This window comes from Rhinolophus ferrumequinum, chromosome 22, assembly GCF_004115265.2.
Source record: "Rhinolophus ferrumequinum isolate MPI-CBG mRhiFer1 chromosome 22, mRhiFer1_v1.p, whole genome shotgun sequence".
NCBI classification, from domain to species: Eukaryota; Metazoa; Chordata; class Mammalia; order Chiroptera; family Rhinolophidae; genus Rhinolophus; species Rhinolophus ferrumequinum.
Window position 1 is genome coordinate 2853075 of NC_046305.1, and position 14735 is coordinate 2867809.

Sequence of the window (14735 nt, forward strand, 5' to 3'; positions counted from 1 at the left end):
CTCCTGTCTTGTCAGGTGTGGTCACATACAGGCCAGCCACGCGTCCCTGTTAGCTCAAAAGACTTCCCGTGTCTTCCGCAGGTACTCAGTGAAGGGCCTTTACTTCTCGTCCCTGTGACTTACTGTCCCTTTCTGAGTAGAAAAGTGTCAAATTTCCATGATGGGGACCTCACCTGAGCTCTTGGGTCATTTTCTTTCTTCCAGAGGGATGTGGACCTTTTAGTTTCTGACATACCCAGAATTTTAAAGATTTTGTTTGTTTTAGGTTAGTTGCTTTTTGCCTGACACCACAGGACATACTATGTTTGATATCTTAGCCACCCCCTCCCCCGCCCTGGAGTCACACTGTGGCGTGCAGTTGACAAGTACTATGGGTATTTAAGAAGAAGGTGAAACAGTTTTAACTACTTCTGCTGCAATTTTATAGAAGAAAAAATATATCTGTACCCAGAGAGCATTAGGAAGTTTTCTATTTCATAGGTGATCGTTAGGGTATAAGATACCTAGTTTACACAACCCTTGTTCTTCTGATAAGAAGTTTTTATTCATTTTCCTACAGCTCAGCACTTTCGTTGTTTCTTAGGCTGCTTTTCTGAGGACTGATGTTTCAAATTTGCTTTATTTGTGCTGTTCAGAGAGTTGTCACTTTCATGGCAGTTATGTTTATGGCACCAGAAATGAAATGCTGGAATTTATGGGAAACGTATTCAGTGATGGCCTGAGCGTTACTGCCCGTTAAATAGACCAGCTGTCACAGGATCCTGAAGGAAACTGGTGGCTTTTTGAAGGCTGTGTATGTTTTATGACCTAGGTTTATAGAATTTTAATTCAAAGTAACAGAGAAGCATCCAATCTTACTTGTTTTGCATGACCATTCATCCTTGTGCAGAAAAGAGCTTATTTTGTTATATTGCTTTGTATTGTGAAAATAAGTCATTCTGGGGAAAAAGGAAAACCCAAACTGGAATCGTGAATCCCTTTGTTTCTTTTTTGGGAAACCTTGTGGAAACATCAGAGCTGTTTGTTATAAACTCTGGATTGTCAGCAAGAGGGTTATTTGTAGTCACGTTTCGACCCCAGGATGGAGCTGCCTTGTGCTTCTCGGTGATCTCCCCTTGATAGTGCGACGTAGGACGGTGAGTGTGCAGATGTAGGACGGCCAGTGCAGGGAGGTGGCCGGTCGTGCACGTGGGCAGTTACTGGAATCCTCTACAGCTGCATTACTTGACGAGTGTGGGCTGTTAGGAGTCTGTCACGTGTCAGAGTCCGGAGGAGAGACACGTAATGAAAACAGCGACGAGAGGAAGAAATGGCTCCTGGCTGGTGTCAGTGGCCTTCCATGTGGCTTGTGACCTAAAAAGATACTTAACTATTAAAATCCGGGTCTGCTACCTGTATGTAGCACAATTTCCTTTCCTGCACATTCCTCATTGTTGTTTACCCAGGAAATTATTTTAAGAGTGTATGAAACCAGATTCAACGTCCATGTTCAGTTTGGCCTTATTTTTGAAAGTTCTTGGACTCCAGCTTCTGTGTGTTTGGTGCACATCAACACCCCTCAGGTCAGAGACGGGGGCTGGGAGCCCCGTGCGTGTGGCCCCTGCGCCTGGGCACTGGCTGTGCGGCCACAGCACCTGCAGAGCCCGGGGCATTTGTTCAGAGTAAGGAAGGGCGAGCGGCCTTTGTAGAAAGAATAGCTGCCCGTCTTTCCAGCAGGACTCAGGCCTTCATTCTTAATCCCTTTTTGAAAACAATCTGAAGTCACTGAACATTCCTTTATATCCTGTCAACAGCATCCGGTTTGGGGTAGAAGAGCCTTGCCCCCAGAAGGGCTCCATCGTTGTTTTGTGATCGCTCCTAGGGGCTGAGGCAGGACCGTAGGTCCCCACGGAAGCACTGCGGTGGTTGCTTGCGAGTGTTGGAACCCACTACTGTTTTCCCTCAGTAACATGCATAACATGCAACTGCCGTGGTTTGAGAAGAAGGTATGGCCAGGAAAAGTGTGAGCGTCACTTAAACCAAAACCAGTTACAGGAGTGTTCTCCCCTGTGGGTTGGCCTTCACCCCCAAACTACAGACTGTCACCCCGAACAGCTGTCAGTCACGTTTCTACCAGCTGCTCCCGTAGCGCACTGGTCTGGGCGTCTCGCAGCCCTTGGTTCTCTGTTCTTGGTGGTGTCTTCCTGTGTGTGAGTGTTTTTAATAACTAAGTGGGACATAATGTAGAAGTGGATCAGTACCAAGGAGTTCTTTGCTCAGATCCCTCAGTCCAATTTCTCTTCAAGTCTTTTAAAATTGTTTTTCGTTTCCCCTTTCCTGTGTACCTAAAAAGGGGACGCTGCATTTCAGTCGACTGTATTGCGTATAGTTTTTGCTGAAAACTTCCTATAAACACACTTTGCCTGTTCGGTTGTGTTGTAAACTGACTTTCCATAAGGTGCACTGCTGATATGCTTCCTGATGTGTGTTTGACAAGGGTGATTATAAATAAAGCTTAAAATAAAGGAACGGCTTTTTTATTTCACCTCTTTCTGTATGTAGTGTAAGTATTCAAGTTTAGATAACAGGTCAGTATACTTTGGACTTTAAAGAAACAGGAAATCATTTTTGCAAAAGAGCTTATACATATGGTCTTAAAGTTCAGGAATTGGGGTTTGTCATTTTCTTCTGCTGGGTAAAATTGTGTATTTGAACAACCCAAATCCTTGAGTCCCTTTTTAGCATGAGGATATTGAACTTGCTATTTAAAACCATGAGGTGTTTCATTGTGATTTGTAGTTCTCTCTGCTCGTCTGCAATCTGTAAAATAGGCTGGAACGTGACGAGTCAGTGAACCGCTAACCAAAGCCCCTTTCCCTGTGGTGTGTGTCACGTGCATTAGTGTTATGTAGCTGCACGTGTAGTTTACAATTCACATGTAATGTCATATCTTCATTTACATATGGAATAAGTAATACCCAGATCAAAGGAACATGACCACTGAAGGGTGTGTATTTAAATACCAGCTGAGCTAAATGTCACCCAGAGTTGGGACGAGCTGGCAGGAGGCTCTGTCACAAGGACGTCTGCACGAACCTGCGTGACAGATTCATTATAAAGCAGGGAGGTGGATTGTTGATGTGTCTGTTGGAAAATAATCATCAGACCAGAGACAAAAAATTACTTTTCTATGTCATCAGAATATTTACATTTTTAAGCCTAGAGCCTTTAAAGAGAGATCGGTGATACGTTAAGGAAAATAAAGTTGAGTTTTGCAGTAACTTTTTGAAGACACAGCTCACAAAAGAGAGAACTGCATTTTAGGTGAAAACGAGCAATTTACAAAGGCTGCAGACACGTGTGGCCCTGAGTGGCTCAGTTCTGTACAGTTGGCAGTAGACATCCACTGGGAGACTAACATGTCATTGTCCTTGTTTTTGTTTTTGTTTCACAAGACAGCCCGTGTGTTTGTGTGACACATACTTGAGTGAGGTGTTTGGAGAGAAAGGGTCAGGCATGTAAGGGCTCGTCTTTCAGAATGAAAGCCACAGTAATGGGACAAGGTGGCATCAGAGGGGATCCAAGCTCCGTGTCCCCAACCATCCTGGGCGCTGACATGCAGCGTGACATGCAGAGGCCTGGAAGCGGGGCGGGTGAAAACGCCCGTGGGTAAGATGCTGGGCACACACGCGGCTCACTGCTTGCCCGCTTCCTCGGAGAAGCCCAGAATAGAAGCCTGTTTCACGGAGCGGCTGGAAGGGTCGCACCAGTTGACACCAGTGCACCCTGAATCCGCCTGGTGTTGCCATCGGCCACCTGTGATGGATCTCCGGCTGTCCCCACCTTATGTCCACGGAGATGTTTTTTCTGAACCATCTGAAAGCAGCAGGTATCGTGGCACTTACCCCTACGCCCAGCGTGACTGTCCTCAGAACAGACGTCGTCCTTCGTGACCCTCATCATCACAGCCTTGGGGTTTCAGCATCAGCCCAGAAGTAGCTGACACGCAACACACACTCCGTTTTCCTCAGTTGTCTCGGTGTCTTCTCTAACCTTCCCCCTCCCAGGACCCTGTGAGGACTTTTGTATGTAAAATACCTGTCGAGAATTTGTGGCGTGTTAGTAGTGTCATGCAGAACACAGTTTGGGAAAAACTAGCTTAGATTCTGTATTTAAATGTGTCCCTTGGAATTTAATGCACACTAACCCTTCATTAAAGTGTGGTGTTTTCCTTAGGGAGGACGTACTGACCGCATTGTGTGTTGTACCCTTCACGTCTCAGTGATTGTAAGTATCTGAGTACACCTGACAATCAGCAAATATCACAGAAAATCTTCGCTTCTCCAGGAGTGTGCCTTGGAAAGTTAACATGGATTACAGACCCACCATAGATACTTTAAGAATTCTGTTTCTAATGACATCTTTTCTTATAAATTCCATGCCCTAAGAAAATTTGGAAGAGATAGAGTATGTTTGCTTCTTGTATTTTTTTATGTCACTAAGTGTGGATGGGGCAGGGAGAGTGGCATACTATGTTTCTAGGCCTAAACTTTAAGAAAATGTTTTGATGAAAAATCTGACTTTAGAGAAAAAGGAAGGAACAAGTAAGATGCAAAGAACCATCATAATTGACACATGTTCCAGTCATCATTTAATTTAAACTTTTGTTCCATGAAGTTCGGTGGCAGGTAAAGCTCAGCACATGTGGGAGTCCCTCCTGGCAGAATCCAGGCCACGCTGCGTTCTGAGGCACGTCGGCCTGGGCTCGGCCCGGCTCAGCGTGCAGTCCTCGCGGCCAAACTACCGTGGGAAAGCAGCCCATTTCTTTAGGGAAGTCAGTTGACTGCATCTGAGTTTCTGCGTTCTGTGAGGTGGGTCCCCAGGTGCCCACAGCCCTCGCTCACCTGGAACAAATACTGTGTCCAGTCTGCACGTGGCGGTTTATGTGGAACGCTGTCCGCACTCAGCACGTAGGTAGTCTACATGGACTATGCTTACAGACCGTAGTCATGCGTTAGGATTCTGGGGCACGATTCTGCTTTAGCCACAGCCACCAATTCTGTTTCAGTCTACGCCATCGGAAACAGCAAGCCTGACTTTCCTCCTGACCGTCTCAGCATCCAGATGGCATGGATCTCCTTCCCTCGTGATCTAAGTGACCAGCCGGCAAACATGTATCTCACCCAGCCGTCGCCCCGTTTTTATGCACCAGACTAATCGATGAAACGTCGTACTGGGCATCTCCACATGGGTGTCCTGTGGACTCCTCAGCCCTCCATGTCCCAAACCCAGTTTGCTGTCTGTCCCCTGTACTGCAAAGAATAGAAGTGGTGGCTGGACTGAATAGACAGAGTTGTAAGGACACGGAGTCGAAGGCACGTAGTGGGGGACGGGGTAGAGGGGGGTTCTCTGTGACCGGACCAGAGCTGGGAGGGCCAGCCACTCACCTGGGGACCTGATCACACACATGACACGTCACCTTCCTGCCCAGCCGATGGGCTGAGCCCAGCAGCAGGCACGTCCACAAGGCCTGCAGTGCTGCTTCGTTGGTGTCCCGTGGACACGGCCGTGTCAGGCGAGGGTCCTGTTCCTTCTCATGGCGCCTCTTAGTGCTGTGTTTCCCAGCGTCTTTGGACACAGGGCCAGGGCCACTCAGCAGCTTACAAAAGGCCAGGTTACGTGGGTACAAACGGACGATCAGATGCCAGATGTGTGCATGCATGCGTGTGTGTATGTGAGAGAGAGAGAGAGAGAGAGAGAGAGAGAGAGAGAGACGAAGCAAAGGAGGGGATTTGAAGTGAAGACTGGCTGAGTTGAGGACAAAGGACTGACTGCATCGTGGCTTTGGAGTTGGACAGACTTCAGCACACGTTAGTTACATGACGTTTGCTGCTTGAACTACAGGTTGGTTTCCCCACGTGGAACAGAGATAATTGTATTTACGTCATAAAACTGGTGACTGAGCTCGTTCACGTGGAAAACCACAGACAAGTGGGTTTTTTCTTCCCTTTTCCTCTGATCGTCAGCACCCTCCTGACTCTGCTCACGTCAGGCTATAAGCTGAACTTCTCAGAGCATTTTCCCGTCAGTATTCTCTCCGTTTCTTTGACTGTGGGGGTTTTGTACACAGTCCATCCTGACCGTGTTGGATGTAAAGAACATCCAATATAGCAGGATTTTCTGGCAATCCCACACTTTTTGTTTCTAACAAGTTTATATTTGGAAAACTCATTTCTGCTTGCAACCGTGGGAATGTGTCAACTCCAGTGGGTCCCGAAACAGCAAGGCCTTTGGCTTTGTCCTCCCTGTCGTCACTTTATGATATCTTCCCTCAAGTTCTTCAGCCTGTCAAGGAATGGCTACATACAAAGTGCATATTCCTTACCCTTTGCTGTTGTGGGCAAAAGGCAAGTACTGCAGCCATCAAATTTGTACTTAACATGAAATTACTACATATTGAAGTTAACCTAATTAATACAATTTTGCTGTCAGGTCAAAAGGAAGATTTTGGCGAGGTTTTTGTTTAGGATTTTAGTGCTAAGAGGATTTTCCTTTTCCTCCGAAAGGAAATGCCCCCTCTGTGCTTGTGGCTCCGAGCTGTGTGACTAGGGGAAAGAGGGTTGTTAGCTCAGGATTGAGACATTGGTGGGGTGGCTGGTGGTCACCTTACAAAGACGGCTGTGCTGTCACCTGGGTCACCTGGGGGTGGCCCGGTTGTTAATGAAGCTGTTTGTTTCACGTGTCAAGAATGACGTTTTGTGGCCCAATTCACAGGCCTGTCCCCAGTGTAACCAGAACTTCGAGCCTTAAGTCTCTTTAATTATGCCTTTCGCGATTGGCTCCCACGAAGGGGGGTCATTTCTTGGACGTGCCCGTGTGCTGCATCTCTACACAGATCAACTCCAGCGCTCGGATGGAATTCATACCAAAGCTGTTCTCGGGATGTTTCTTTGACTTAGTTCCAGGAACATGATTTTATTAATTTTCTAGTTTTTCAAGGGAAAACAAAAACACATGCAGAGGCTGGAAAGACTGACCTCAGAGGACGTGAATGGAGTCTGATGACGACGACGCCGCGTCCCACCTTCCAGCTGCCAGGGTTCAGAAGCCTTCCTTGTTCTGGCTCCTCCCACACACGGTCAGCCCCTCCGGAGTCCCTTGGAACTTGAAACCACAGAGTACGGAAAACAAAGTTGTCAGTCAAGCGTGCGCAGATCGCTGGGCTCTGTTTGCATGGCCCACTGCTGCCCCAAGCCCAGTCAGTTGTGCACGCCCAGCCGGGCCTGCCGGCTAAAAACCCTTCTCCTGGTCCCGGGAGTTTGTATTATATATGAAAACTGCCTCTCTCCTAGCCAAAGATATTGTTCATAATAAAACGGGCAGCGTATTAAAGAAGATTCTAGATGGGGCCACCAAGATCCTAGAGAGAAGCTCTGAACAAGAACCCGGGAAAACCGCAGTCATTTTAAAAGTTTCTGGGTGGCCATCATGGTTGCAAAAATATCACAGTTTTCCAAGCTGCATTTTATGGCTCTGGACAGAATTCATCTCTTTGGGGGAAGCAGTTTAATGGGCCTTTGGGTGCGATATAGAAGTTCTCACAGATAATTCAATGGCAGATTCTGGCGAGTGGGACAGTTTGTTTACTTCAATCAGAAGGATTTATTCTGTTCCTGGGTGGCCTGTTACATTTTATCACTCATTCATTATAACTGCTGGGAATACAGTGCAAATAAGTTTATTCTTTTCCTATCAAGAGAAGAATCCAGAACCTCTTTTAAAACAGCCTTATGGCCAAGACAAACCCAGTTGGAAGTCCCTGGGTGCAACACGAGAAAGGTCACGGTGCGTAAGCAAACCCAGAATGTCTCATTGCAACTTGTGGGTGAGGAGTGAGCTCAGCCACACAGGGTGTGGCTGCAGGAAGTCAGTTTGGAGAAGGTCCCTCCCTTGCCCCTGGGGAGGGTGGGTGGGGGTTCAAAAGCACTCAGAAAAACGACTTAATAGGAGCTGTTTTATGGGAAGGGCCCTTGGGGTAACTTCATTTTCCTTTTCTCTCTACCTTTTCTGCCTGCCTGCCCTCCCTCCCTCTTCCCTTCCTTCCTCCCTCCCCTCCCTCTCCCCTCCTTCCCTTCCTTCCTTCCTTCCTTCCTTCCTTCCTTCCCTCCTTTTCTTCCCTCTCTCCTTCCTGCCTCTCTTTTGTACATACCAAACTTTAACGTTTATAATACTTGCATAATAAAAAACTTAAGAAAAAACTTTCAGAAACAAATGTTTTTGGTTTCTGAGTTTTCTTTTACTCTTTCTTTCATCCCCAAAAGGACTGAGTTTTCTTTTACTCTTTCTTTCATCCCCAAAAGGAAAGTAAAACAGCATCTCAAACAATACCAACTGTGCACGGGGGTGTTTTGTGCTCTTGCCAGGGCAGCTGGGTCCATCAAAATCGTTTCACAGCGTAAAAGACGGCTGCCCGTGGGGCGTACAGGCCTGTAACCTTAGCGGCCTGTCTCTTGGCCCATGTGATAGGCAGGGAAGAGAGGAAGGTGCTTATAAGACGCTCCAGGCCCTGCTGCTCTCAGGACGAGTTCTCAGCTCCAGTGTGGCTGGCGTCTGGGGACCAGGGCAGCATGTGGGGAGCACACAGGGGACGTTGGAGGACGGGGTCCTGGGGGATCCTCTGGGTCCTCTGACGACTTTGCATTTCACTCTGAGTGACACAAGAAGACAGCAGAGGTTTAGAGCGATGCCTGATGTAACTCCAGAGATCCTGTGGCTGCCCCATTGAGGGCCCTGGAGGGGGGCTCTGAAGCCTGCGGAGGTTGCTGCTGTATCCAGGTGAGGTGCCGCGGGTCTCATGAGGACCGGAGAAGGTGATGTGAGACTGGTGGGCTTCTGGCCTCAGGAAGACGGATCCCATGGGTGGTACGACAATGGATCTGGGGCGTGAGAAGGTGCCACGGCCGACTCGGAGTTTGGCCTGAGGAACCGGAGCAGGGAGCTATGGCAGCAGGGATGACCGAGAAGCCAGGTTTGGGCGCGGGCAGAGGAGGGGATGGCGAGCAGATGGGAGCTCAGCTAGAGACGCCATTCTGAGACGCCTGTCAGATCCGGGGTGAGGGACCTCCCTGAGCAGCGCAGGGCAGGCTCCTGGAGAGAAGGTGAAACAGGTCCAGATCCTGGCATGGGGCTGATGCTGGGAGCTTGTGGAAGTTCTTCTTGTTTGTTTTCTCCATGAGAGAGGCCTCACGTTCGTTATCTGCCGAGAAGGCTGTTAGGAGGACTGACAGATAAGATGCGAAATAGCCACACACAAGCTGGCCGAGTGAGTGGACTAGAGAAATAGCATAGACAGGATTTGTGTGCAGCCTGTGAAGTGAAAGCGAGAGCAGTCACGGTCGTGGTTTGCTTTTCTCCATCCTGCTCTGCCTGCTGGGCCTCCGCCTGGGGTGTCGCTGGGCACGTGCTCACCCCGAAGCCTGCGGGTTTGGGCAAAATCGATTACCTTGTGGCTGTAGGATTGCCGCCTCCAGGGTTTCCTGTTTGTGTTTCCACTGGCTGGAGGCCAGTCCCAGCTCCCAGACACGTGACGTCCCCGACACGTGCGCCTCTCAGGAGCAGCTCACGACACACAGTGTGTTTCTCTGTCAAGTGTCATGGCAGGGACTTCCTACCCCCTTCCCCACTTCCTATCAGACAGAAGCAGATCACGGTGCTGCCTCACGGAGCTGGACTCAGTGCGAGTCTGCCACCAGCTTCTGCCACCCAGCGCCTGTGGCCCAGAAGCCGTACCTTGTAAACAGTATTTTTAAAACGAAAACTCAGAGAGCTCTCATTATGTGTCAGAAACTGCTCTAAGCATGTTAAAAACATCACTTCCCACAGCAACCCTAGATAGGTAGGTAGGTCCTAATAGTACCCCCATCTCACAGGTGGGGAAACGAGGGCCAGTGACGTCGGCACTTGGAGCATCCTGGGCCAAGTTCTGAGGAGTCTCCCCTGGAGATGGCACCTCTGTGCCCCAGGAAGAGTCATCCGCTGGGCAGGAGCCATGTGACCCCGGTAAGGAGACACAGCAGCAGACGGCTGCCTTCCGGCTGTGAGCTAACAGCCCACTCTGTCCTTAGGCAAACCCCTCGCTTTGGGAGGTTCTGTTCTTATCTAAGACTTAAGGGAGGTGGACCAGATGCCTCCAGCCTCCAGCACTGGAATGGAATTTAGAGTTTGCTCTCCCACGTATCAGTCTGGAGTCGTGAGGCTGTGTGTCTGTGTGATTATTGCACACACTTACCTACTTTCTCCCTGCTTAGTTCCGTCTGTTATTTATGTACTTCCTAAATTACAGGCATTCCCCCCTTATGCATGGGGGACACATTCCAAGACCCCCAGTGGTTGCCTGAAGCTGCAGAGAGCAACGAACCCTGTAGAGACAGTTTTTTCCTGCACACGCAGACCTCTTCATTTAAAGGAAGCACCTTCCGGCTTCTCCGTGGCGTATCCGAATGGCCAGCATCACTGCTCTTGCTTTGGGGGGCTGTTACTAAGTAAAACAAGGGTGACTCAGACACAAGTGCTGTGGTACCAATACGGTCACATAACCGAGATGGCTAATAAGCAGCTAACGGACGAGGGGCTATGTCCCTTGGGACAAAGGGGTGAGTCACGTCCTGGGTGGGATGGAGCAGGACAGCGAGATTCCATCCCCCTACTCAGAACAGGGCGCGATGGAAAACTCATGAACTGTTTATTTCTGGAATTCTCCATTTAATATTTTCAGTTGTGGGTAACTGAAACCGTGGAAATCAAAACCGCAGATAAAGGGGACCCCTGTAGAGTCAGTTTTGAGGGGCTGTCATTTGAGTAAAAAATCTATCATTTAACAGGGTGTTTTCATTATTGCACAATATTTCAGAACACACCCTGAGCTACAGAAACTCAGTGTGGGGGGAGTGGTGAGCTGTGAAGTCAGGCTCGTCTCCTGGGAGAGTGACGTACTCATGGCTCCCTCAGGTCAACAGCCGGTCAGAGCCCCACCCCAGCCACCGCCCCTCGTCTCCTGGGAACTGACCTCATGCGTGCTCAGGCCTGGCCTTGGACCGAGCCCTGAGCAGAGCCAGACTTCTGGGAAACAACCTGGGCCCTTGGACAAGTTCGGGGGACTGCCTGAAGCCATGGCGGTCAGGACAGTGCAGGGGCCTCCTGGGGTGCAGCCCCACTAACACCAGCCCCTGCGGGGAAACCTGGGTGGGTCGCCGCTGGCCGTGACACTCAGGAGGGCGTGGACAGACTGCCAGTACCTGGCACCAGCCAGCAGGCAGCTCTGCTAGTTGGTAAGTAACACACTGCTTGTCTGAAATGACAATAGATGGTCTCCTAATTAGCAAGTAATTGTCACTCTAACAAATTCAGAGAAAGCATCCAAAAGCTTATAAAAATCACTAAAATGTCATCGTCCCTAAAAGACACAAGAGGAGACCTCTGTTGGTGCCCTTCTGAGTGTTTGAATTTGTGTGCACCGATGCTCCGTTTAGCACACCTTGGAATCCCCACCCGATTAATGGAGGACTGTCCTATATCCTACCTTTTATTTTCTTCCCCCCCTCTCTCTCTCACTTTTTCATTTACTCACCTAACGTTTACCGAGCAGCTGCTGTGTGCCCTTCTCTGAGTTCTCTTTCCAGCACTGTCAGGTACATGGTATTAGTAGGTTGCTGCAAAAGTAATTGTGGTTTAAAAGGTTAAAAATAATTGCAAAAACCGCAGTTACTTTTGCACCGACCTGTAGCTCAGTGTTGTGGATGAGGACACTGAAGTTCAGGGGTTCGGGGGGTCTCCCCACATCTCACAGCTGTCATCGCATCCGTCATCTATCGATCCACCTCAGAGAAGAGAGTGTTTTCTTTTACACCAAGCTGGGGTCGTACGTACCACGGAAGACACATGCTTTCCAATGCCTCAGACCTCACAGCCAATTGAATACCAGCCCCTAGGTGGGTGGGTGTCTGCCTTCCTAGGTTCTTTACCCGAGGACAGATTCCTGGCTTTCCTTCACTAAGGAGGCAGCAGGAGCTGGAAAAGCTCATGGTGTGGCCGGTTATCAAAGCTGAGAACGAGGGCCTCCTGTGAAGGGAGGAGTCCCTCGCCTCGTGACTCTCCCGCGTGCTGGCTGGTCCTTTGGGGAAATTTCCACTTTCCTTCATCTCTCCCTCCTCTGAGCAAAATCCTGGACATTCACTGTATTGCTATGGCCATCCAGCTCGAAGAGCGAGAATCTTCCCTCTTCCTTTTTGCGCTAGAAAGCCCTTCTTTGGAGTCCCTGTGGTACCCATCACAAGACTGGCACAGAATCGCCCAGTAACCATATGTCGAACAAACATCTCTTTGTTCTTGATTCAATGCTGGAAACTTGCCCATTTGTTCTTAAGAAAACAGCTCGATCCCAGGGCCTCCACATAAGCATCCAGGTGACCCCCACCCCATGCGGCGAGGTCACCGCGGCTCATTTTCACTTCCCTGTTTCCATCTGGAGGGTTGAGACTCAGGGAAAAACACTTCCGTCATTATTCCTGTCCCAAGGAGGCGCAGCTGCCACCACAAACAGCACTGCTGGTGGCATTTACAACTCCTAGGTGATGTGGCATTCTGACCGGGTGCCAGCAGGCATGTGACATGGGACCAGCAAACCACTGTGTTGACTGTCACGCCTCGATGCCTTGCTCCAGAGCTGTGTGCTCCGTGCACATTTGTGTTGGGGCTGAAATAAGGAACTCCACCATTGGTTGTATTGTAATTTTTTGTGCTTTTAAACTTTTATACAATTTCAACCTTCTACAGAAATTTCTGAGCAGCAGAAAGAAGCTCCACCTGCCCTCTACCCAAAATCACAAATTGCTAGCATTTCCCCCTAAATATACCCTTCTATCACACACCCACGCTATCTACATCTACTTCTGAATGCAGGTGAGTAACCATGGGTTCGCACTGGTAACTCTGATGGCATCTGCCCTGTAGAGGGCATGCTGGCCTCTCCCTGTCCGTACTTGCGTCCCCAGCAGTACATAACCTTTCCCATTACCTTCCATACCGTCATCATTTGCTCACCTCTGCTAGACACAGAATCCTTTCAGAACTGCTGATGCTCCCACCGTGGAGAACCACACTACGACCTCGAGTTCAACATTTGTTTACAGTTCCTTTTGTCTTTAGATTCAGGAATATAGTTAAAATTCTGTGCTCACAGCTATATTCCTATGTCAAAAGCCATCAGATTGTGCACTTTACATAACTGTAGTTTAAATCAGCCTCAGCAAAGCTGTAAAGAAATACTGTGTTCAAAAGTTACCTGGGGTGGTTGGCCAGCCATCTCTTTAGGGAATTGATGTTTAGGTACAATTAGGTTGATTTGTTTCTGTTTGATTCCTAATTCAGGGTTCAATCACCTTCTTTGTTGGTTTTATGTAATTTTTTGAAGACGTAAAGCATTAACATGGTTCCAAAGTCAAAACTAAACAAAATGTTTTATTTAGAGGAGGGCAGCCCCCACTCCCACTGGACCCCACCCCACCCCACCCCTGTGGGTAACTGACCTCATGGTGTCTGGTTTATTCCTCCTGCATTTTTCCCAGAAACAAGCAGATGGATGTATATTTTTGTTTCCCTGTCTTTTTGTTTACGTGTTCGTCTATGTCTACTCAGTCTCCTTTTTTAACAATATATCCTAAAGTCACTCCACATAAGTTCATATGGTCTTTTTTGGGGCAGGTATATACTATTCCATGTTTTCTTCATATTTTACACTTAGATCTCTGATGCATTTGGAGTTTATTCTTGTGAATGGTGTGAAGTGGGGATCTGGTTTTATCTTGTTCTAAGAGGCTACCCAGTTATCCTGTTTATGGAAAAGGCGATTTTTTTCCTCCAGTGGTTTCCGCCACCTTTATGATACAGTCCTTGGGTCTAGTCTGGACTGTCTCGTTTTTCCACTAGTGTGTTCACGTGCCGGTACCACATTGTTTTAATGGTAGAGGCTTCATAGAATATTCTAATGGCTGGTAGGTAGCCTTCTTATCGGAGCTTTTCTTTTTCAGTGTTTTCCTAGCTATTCTTTCATGTTTCTTTTCCCATGCACTTTAGTATCAACTTGGCTAATTTATGCATTTATAATTAAACAAGGAGTGTAATTTATAAATTAACAAGGGCTGTTTTTCCACTTGATCAAGTATCTTTTGTGGCTTTTGTATAGGGGTGATTTTTCAGTTTTCCTCATATGGATTTTGCACACTTGGTGTTAGATTTATACCTAATTCTTTAATTTTCTCCGTTGTTGTAAATGGGACTTTATCTACCGTCATGTTTTCTAAGTAGTTATTGCGTGTGTATATTAAAACTATTGACTTCTGTCTGTTCATTGTACAGCCTGCTGCTTTACTGAAATCTTTAATTTGGTCTCATCGTTGCTTCTCATAGTTATAGTCTTACTGATTTTCTAGGGTTTTCCAGGTACGTTTTCATGTCATTTGAAAATCAGGGTGGTTCTACTTATTCTTTTCTAATTCTTAAGCCTCTCACGGTTTCTCTTGCCTAATTGTACTGGTTGGTGTCGTCAGTCTGATGGTAAAGAAGCATGGCTAGAATGAGATCCGTGCCAACCTCTCTGCTGTTAGCTTGTAAAAGACCCGTGCATATAACACGTTTTAAAGGACAGGAATAACCCTTCCGTGTAAGAAGTGTCTGGATATTTATCTGGCAACATGAGATTA